The sequence below is a fragment of the Oryzias melastigma genome, linkage group LG18, assembly GCF_002922805.2.
Source record: "Oryzias melastigma strain HK-1 linkage group LG18, ASM292280v2, whole genome shotgun sequence".
NCBI lineage: Eukaryota > Metazoa > Chordata > Actinopteri > Beloniformes > Adrianichthyidae > Oryzias > Oryzias melastigma.
Window position 1 is genome coordinate 14,919,348 of NC_050529.1, and position 8,070 is coordinate 14,927,417.

The following is an 8,070-nucleotide window of genomic DNA, read 5'->3' on the forward strand; positions in this document are numbered from 1 at the left end:
TAACAGCAGCTCACACACTCCATCATACAAACCCATTCAGATAAAGATAAAGAGATTCTGTATTTGCTGATTTAGAATGTTTAAAAAGGTGTAATTTGACCAAAACAAATTAGATTTGTGTTACTTTGGCCTGAGTATGCAGCTGTAGATATTGGATTAGATAACTGATATTAGGCTTGGGTGTCTCACACCAAGATGGTCTTTTAGGTAGAGAAGTGAACCCCCATAGTCGGACTTGCTTGTCCAGGACATCCAATGTGACTGGATTCAAATCCATGTCCTCTGGAAACCAAGCGCTTTTGCATTGTAGCATCTTAAAAAGGACAACAGCCGTTGGGTAATACTTCTATCATGGAAGTATAAAAGTGTTGCACGTCAAAATAACTAACATTAAAGGGTCCACAGTAGAACTTTGCCCAAAGTATCACTCTTTGGTTTGCTTTCTTTCCATGGTGCATTTCCCTGGTAAGTTAATTATATATTAAGTTGGAGAGAAATTGGTTTATACACACATTTTTTATACTCTAGTCTTTGTTAGATTGAATATATCTTAATCTAATATCACTTTTGCCAAGTGTCAAAAGAAAAGGCCTGCGAATCTCAGAGAATACAACCCATCCATGTCTGTGATGCCAAAAAGTCAATATAAACCAAATAGTCAAGTTTTGACATTTTTCATCCCTGTTGTGGATACTGGGGGGGAAGGCTTGACAGAGGTTAATATGTACACTTTCTTTTTGAACAACAAACTAGAGTTGCCACAGTTCTCGGTTTGAAAACGAACTGTATGTTACACTTTTGAACTGAATTGTGGGAAAGGTGAATTGTTGCATCCCTATGCGTACGCTTGCCGTTGTTTATGTTTTAAAGAGTGAGACGTGTTTTAATTGTTTTTCATCATTGCTTCTTTATTATTTGGAAATAAAAAAAGAGTTTATTTAACTTTTTTTTTGTTGTTGTTTTGTAATATGAAACAAAACCGTAACCCAAAAATTGAGGTTTGAACTGAATATGAACCAAACTGTTATGGATTGTGTTTTTTTTTTTTTTTGTTCTGAAATTTTTTATTTTGCCTGAACCAAAGCCCCTTGTCTTTTGCCAGCTTTATATATGACAAAAACATGTTTTTTGAAATGCCTAAAGTAGAATGATAGAGCCACAGTGAGTACTTTACAAACAGTGGGATAGTCTCAGAAAATCCCCTCCGGAAGATTTCACTGTCATGACAGGTACTGAGATGGTACAGAAGACTCGGGTGAAGCAGACAATGAACTCGGAGGCAGAACCTGCTGTTCTTGTAGAAACTGTTCTACCTATACTGACCTAATATAACGTCTTCAAAGATGCCTACCTAGTATTTGGGCCAGCATACACATGATTGTTGAGCCTTTTATTGTCCCAAGTTTCATGTAAAAGAACCGTCTCCATTCTGAAGTTCGTTATAAGCAGGCTACGGAGCATGCTCGTGCTGGAGGCGTTCATGCTCATGTCAACTGAGAAATAAATTCTTCTGTCCATTGACTGTGATAAAGTAACAAATAAGGTTGCAGAAACTAGTTCACTTTTTAGGTGGTGACTTATGCTGTAGATTCTGCATTTATTATGGTGATGTTTTTGCAAATAAAAAAGGCTAAATTGAGCCTTTGTTTACATAATCATACCAAGAAAGACTTCTGTTAAGCCACATTTTTTATTATAAATATTTGTTTATTATTATTTGTTATTTGATTTTTTTCCCCCAACTGTAATCAAATATTTATATTACATTCTAAATTCTTGCCAAATTTTTCCTGTGGCAAAAAATGGGCCGGGCTTAACCAACAAACCCCCAAGCTGAAAAATTGTCCCACTCCGCTCCTGACCACACCTAAAAGTAATCAACAATGACAGACACACAAAGATCCCGGACGAGCCCCTAGTTTATGTTGCACCGCTTTTGTGTTTAGGGGGCTCTATAGGAGCATAACAGTTGTGCTAATATACTAGACAAACATTCAATGTCTCCTATGTTTCACAGAGCTAAATGCTGTTACGGGAAGCGTGCATATATTTAGTTTATTATTTTTGTTAGTCCGTTATTATGATTTGCCTTTTAAGATGAAACATCTGTTCTTGGTCCTGTAAAATTTTAAATACATTTGTACCCAAACTGGGCTCCTGCGATGTCTTAAAAAATATTAAAAGCATTGAATTTATGAATTTGGAAATAATACTTTTAAAAAGTCTTGAATTTTGATATCTTAGCCTTAAAAAAAGTCTTAAAATTGATTAAAACTTCTCCGTTTGACATTTCATGTCAAACAGAATTTTTAAAATCAAGTCTATTATGATCAAATGATGTAAAGAAACATCGGAAAACCAGTTGTTATGCACTAATATGATGAATACCCACCGGTGTTTTAATAGAAAAGAAGTAGCACCAAAGCATCACAGCACAGACCGCAAACAACAAGATAAGAAGACAGTTTTGTTCAGAAAATGAGAATAAATTAATAAAACGAGAAAAAAAGGAAATAGACTAAAAAAATTGGTCATGCATGGCTTTGAAAAGGTCTTAAAAAGTCTAAATTTTAACTAGAAGAAACTTGTAGGAACTCTCCCGAAATGTGACTTATAGTATATGACTTGTTCTACTATATTATGCATTTTTTGGCAACATATACTCTTGAGCAAATTATAGTCGGAAAAACACAATAAGCTCCATTAAACCCTGTGAATCCCCTGTACACTCTGCTTACTGGCCAGTCTTGTCCCAGGAGCAACATAAGATGGAGAGATACCTTGCAGCAGTTACACTTTTGTCTCACTCTGTTTGTCGGGCTTATTTGATAATGCTGCTTTCATTCAGCTCATTTCCATCCCCGCGTTGCCCGCAATTCGATTTGCTCTCTCTTGCAGTTTTGTTGTTTGCTTTTCATTACTTTCTTCATTAGCGTGAACAAACATCTTTGTAAGAATTCTCTTTCGGGTATCCCTCCATGTCAGCACATTTCCACTTCCTTGATCTGAGACAGCGGGAGAAACGGAGAGAGAAACGGAGAGAATCAAGAGGAGAACCAATTAATTGTATTATTTCAGGCTACAAGTTAAATCCCCTGCATGAATGCAGCGGGAGCGGCAGGGAGTTTTGCGGAGGGGCGAGCGCGCGGGGAGCAAAAAGACAGGAGAGCTGAGACGATAACAGCGAGATAGATGAAGTGGATAGAAGGAACACTCGGTACAGGGGTTGCAACCGAGTGAGGCGAGCGTTGGTGGTTTGTAAGAAAAGGAGAGAATGATGGAGAACAAGAACGGAGGGATGGAGCTATACAGTTGCCCCGTTCAAGTTCAGTGGAGTGGAGTATTTAATCTAACATGATGAACGAGCTATTGGAAACATCATCTTTCCCCCTCCTCCCTCACCACCCCTTCCCCATTTCTCACAGACTGTAAGCCCAACGATGGAGCCGTGTTTAAGGTCACTTAAACACCAAGATAGAGAAAAGGAGGAGGCGTCGCACACACCTTTATTTGAGGAAAAAAATCTCTCTGCTGTGGGGCGGATCATAACCAAATCGGTACAAGCAGAGGGACATGTCTGACGCTGTATCATCCCATGCATCACAGGGTTCATGTGGTCTGTCGGCTGTTCAGCAGCAGAAGGACTGATTGATGGTTTGGTGATTGTATCATGTTTTTGTACACAAACTTTATATTAGTCTTCAAGTCATTTCTCATAAACAGTATCATCTTTTTTTCCCCAAGAACTTACTTTAGATTAGGCATTTTTCCTTGTTTTGATGTATTTTTGCCAGAAAGCAGACTTTAAAGATGTAACTGGCTAAAAAAGTCACAAAATCGATCAACATTTACCTTAATTACCAATATTTTAATTCATTTCAGGCTGCTTTGTTCACCTGTACATTTGAAAGATTTTGTCCTTTAAAAACATTGTTTCCTTATTAATTAATCATTAATTCATCACAGGGGTTTTGTTCTAAAAATAGCCTGAAATCCGTAAATCACCATTATAGATGTTTTAAACCCCTCACTACAAACTTTATGCAGTTTTCTCAGACATAAAATTAACATTTTCATTGTTATTTTTTTTGTTTTATCTCTTATAGTTCAAATCTTAATAGAAAAATAAGCCCTGTTTTATGGAATGAAAAAAAAGGTCTGATCACTATTGAAAATTTATGTAATTGCGGCATACTTAAGGAGCTCGGCCACTATTGGAGACGAGAATCAATCAGATTTTGAGTGGTATTGACCAGGGGTGGGCAAACTATGGCGCAGGGGCCATATGTGGCCCGTTAAACCATTTAATCTGGCACGCCACACTGGAAATTAATTATATTGATAACCCATATTAATGTTTTATTAATGTGTTTTGGTCGAGAAAGTTATTTTGAATTCATATTGTATGTGTGTTTTTCTCAAACACGTTTTTCTAAGTGTGTGTTTTTCCTTAAAATACATCAACCAACTGGGGAAATTGGTACTAAAATTGGAACAAAAAACACAATTTTTAAATAAAAAAAGCATGTTTTTGTCCAGATTCCATGTTATTTTTTTTCTCTTATGAGATTGCGTACCAAAGCACAAGCAGTCAAGTTTTAGAACCCTTTGTGGTTCACAAGTCAACAAGTTTGCTCACTCCTGGTACAGACACTTTAAGTTAGATATTCTGTATAACTATTAAAGGTCACAAAGGATATTTGAAGCAGCGCTCCTATTGTAAATGATGAAAGTCTTCAAAGATAGAAGTAAAACAACAAATGAAACGGTGCTGGAAAAAAATCTTAAACATTTAACTAGTAAAAAAAAAAAAAAAAAACAACAGCAGGACTAAAAAAAATCCTTTGATAAAATCTGGCATTTAGGTGCTTTAGTTTTACTGCCCATTTTTTTCACCATCACATTCTGACAGTGTGATAGTAAAACTGCGCCAAATCTTTTGAAAACATAAAGCTTCAAGTTTTAAATATTTTCTTTTGACTAAGTGTTTATTTCTGTTCTTGGACTTTGTAATTTTTAATTTCAAAAGTTTTATTCCTACAATGAAAGATTAGATTTGTCACTTTATTGGAGCTTTTCTTAAAGACCAACACCAATGAAAACATTCTTTTTAACTCATTCTATTGGCATTTTTCTCAAGACGGTGGACATTTAAAAAGAAAATTCAATACTAAATTGCAATTTTTAGTGTTTCTTTACCCAAATTGTTATAAATCAAGAGCAAAATGCAGCCTGAAAAAAAGCCCATTTGTGGTGTGGAAAGTATGTTGGAAGTTAAGGACAAAAACGCTTGAATTGGATTAATATTCTACCCGATGATCGAGTCACTGAAAACGTGTTCGTGTGAATGCACCTTAAGGCTTCTGGGTAATGTCATTCCACATTGTCTGACTGTTTTGATTATCTTAATGTGGCTCATTGACTGGTTGTGGTTTCCAAAATATAGCATGTATTAGGGAGTAAGTATTTGAACAGCAGTTGATAGAAAACTCCATTTAATAGAAGTCTACACAAGATTCACCAAATAAAGGAACTGGCCTTTACTGCTACTAATGTACAGATGTCAGGTTATCATTGATAGAAATTATATTTCTATGCATAATACCCAAAAATTGGCTAAATCTCATCAAAAATTCAAACTGAACGAAGATTTAAAAAAAAAATAAAACACTGGTGGAGGTGAAGGAAACGTTATTGAGTGACCGAAAAACCTTTTTAAAAGAGGCTTAGTGAAGCCATTGGGTTGATAAGATACTCCATTGTTGTTTTTTTTACAACATGGGGTTAGAACATGTTGAAAGCTGTGTAAAAAAATGAATATTTTAACTGTGACTTCTGTGTGTTTTGCATGTTCATCACCGTCTCCTTGGCCTTTCTCCTTCCCTAGCTGATCTTTAGAAGACTAATATCTTTTTTTCTTCTCTTGAATGCGTGCTTTTCTAAACCTCTCCATGAGACAGTCATAGCCTTCCGAGCAGCTTTGGTGAGCATGTAATTGAAAATAGAAGAGGTTGCATTTATTTTTTGGTTTCTTTCAGAAAAGATGTGTGCTGATGTGTGTCTCTTTCAGAATAAAATGGAATAGCTTTAAAAATATATATAAATAACCGCATGACAATATTCTGTGCGACTTCGACTATGTTTTAAGGGTGTAGGTGGGACAAAACATCCCATATTTCTCTGGATATATGGTTGAACTCTTCTAGGTTCATAAAAAAATCCCTTCTTTCATATAGGATGTTTACCATCGAGTCTGCACTTCCAACTCTGAGCGAAATCCCTGCTACCAACCCTTTACCCCTCATGCCTTTGGCTCTCTCTTTCCATCCCTCCTTTCCTTCATCCTTGGTGAAATAATTGGAGAGGGCATCAGGCCACCTCACATATCGGGTGGGTAACGAGTGGCGAGGGCTGGGTGCCCGCTCACCCCCAACTCTCTAATTGGCTGCCCAGAAGGAATAAGGGTCATTAGGTATAGGTGGCTGTTTGCCCTCTTCGCACAGAAATCCAGGAAGGCATTGCACATACGTTCGCATACATCACACTCTTGCGTCCTTCCTCATGTCCAAAGCAGAAGTCCAGTTCAGGCTGAATTTTTTGGGGGAAGTTTGGACTGAGTTTGACTTGCAGTGCCACTCCATCATTACCATATCATGCATTTTCAAATCTCTGAACACACTTAAAAGAGCAATAACTTTCCTTGGGCATAATTGAAGGGCACGTTTCTGCTGCCCCCAAGCTCTCACATCAAAAGCTTTATCTCAATTAGTACCTGGCTCTATACTGAATTCCTAAGTCTCTCACATTTTTCCCGTCTCTTCTGTCATCCCCTTCTGAGATCAGAGTGTCCTAATTACCCATAAAGCTTCACAGCAGCTGAGTTCTCCGTGATTATATGCCATCGTCTTGTCTCTGTATCACTGACCGTTAAGATGGAAGAACAGTGACTCCTACTTTTCACCAGAGCTCTCCAATTTTTTTTCCTGAAAAGTGTAATTGGGAATAATGATTTGCCAAGTCAAGGTTTTGACAGCCTCCGTCCCACCAGCTCCCACATCGCTAGAAAGATCCGGCTGAAATGTGTGCACCGCAAATATTTAAGTGACTGACTTCTTGTGCCACGCAATGTCAGATTTAGCCACAAAGTTTGACACAAATTAGTTTTGCAAAGAAAAACAGAGGCAGGGTTCGAATTCACTCCCTAACCCCCAGAGATGGAAATCTTGAGGCACCTCACGATTCAATTCAATTATGATTCAGCAGGCAACGATTCAATTATGAAACAATTATCAATGCATTCCAGATCAGAATTTTTTTTTAGAAATGTTTCCCTTTACAACAAGAATCATTTGATTTTAATTGAAAATGAATATTTACATTTTAAACATAACATTTCTGACTTTTTATTTCAAAACTACAGCCTTTGCTCTCATTTTAGAGCCAATTTCACGAATGGGTTGAAGTCCTTCAGCAAAAAACACAAGCTTAAGGAAATGGTGTGTTCATGTGTTGTTGGAAAAATGACTTACTGACTCAGAAAACGCACATGAACATCAGGAAAACAACAAATCTTCCACTAAACAAAGGTCAATGTGTTTACAGTGCACCATCTATGGGGAGACACCAATCACAGGGAAATATTAAGAATTAGCAATATAATTTATCCCAGTCTAGTGAGCCAGATTAAATAGTTTAATGGGCCGTAGTTTGCCCACCCCTACACTAGAACAATAATACTGACTTTTCCCCAACAAAGCGCAATTTTAATTAAAGACAAGATCAGTAAACTTGTTTAACTTTTATTGACAACATAAAAATTCTAACATGAAAAATATTCTGTTTGATGATCAAAAATCTCAGCATCAAAAATGAAAATTTTTCCCCGAACTCAACAACCTTAAATAAGATAATGTTTGATGAAATACTCCAACTCACGTCAAACAAAATAGTGTCTATCTAGCTGTATGTTGTGATTTTGTATTTCCCTATATATTTACTTTTGGTGTGACATAACTTACACATCACGTGACCCTTTTTGGCTCTTTACATCTACAAATGGGACTTTAAAAG

At 36.8% G+C, this 8,070-nt stretch overlaps 1 protein-coding gene across 2 annotated transcripts in view; it reads left to right on the forward strand.

The window, feature by feature from the left end:
* Positions 1–8,070, forward strand: part of zmp:0000000660 (arf-GAP with Rho-GAP domain, ANK repeat and PH domain-containing protein 2) — a 163,973-nt gene that overhangs the window by 40,814 nt on the left and 115,089 nt on the right. The gene's annotated exons all lie outside the window — the stretch shown is intronic.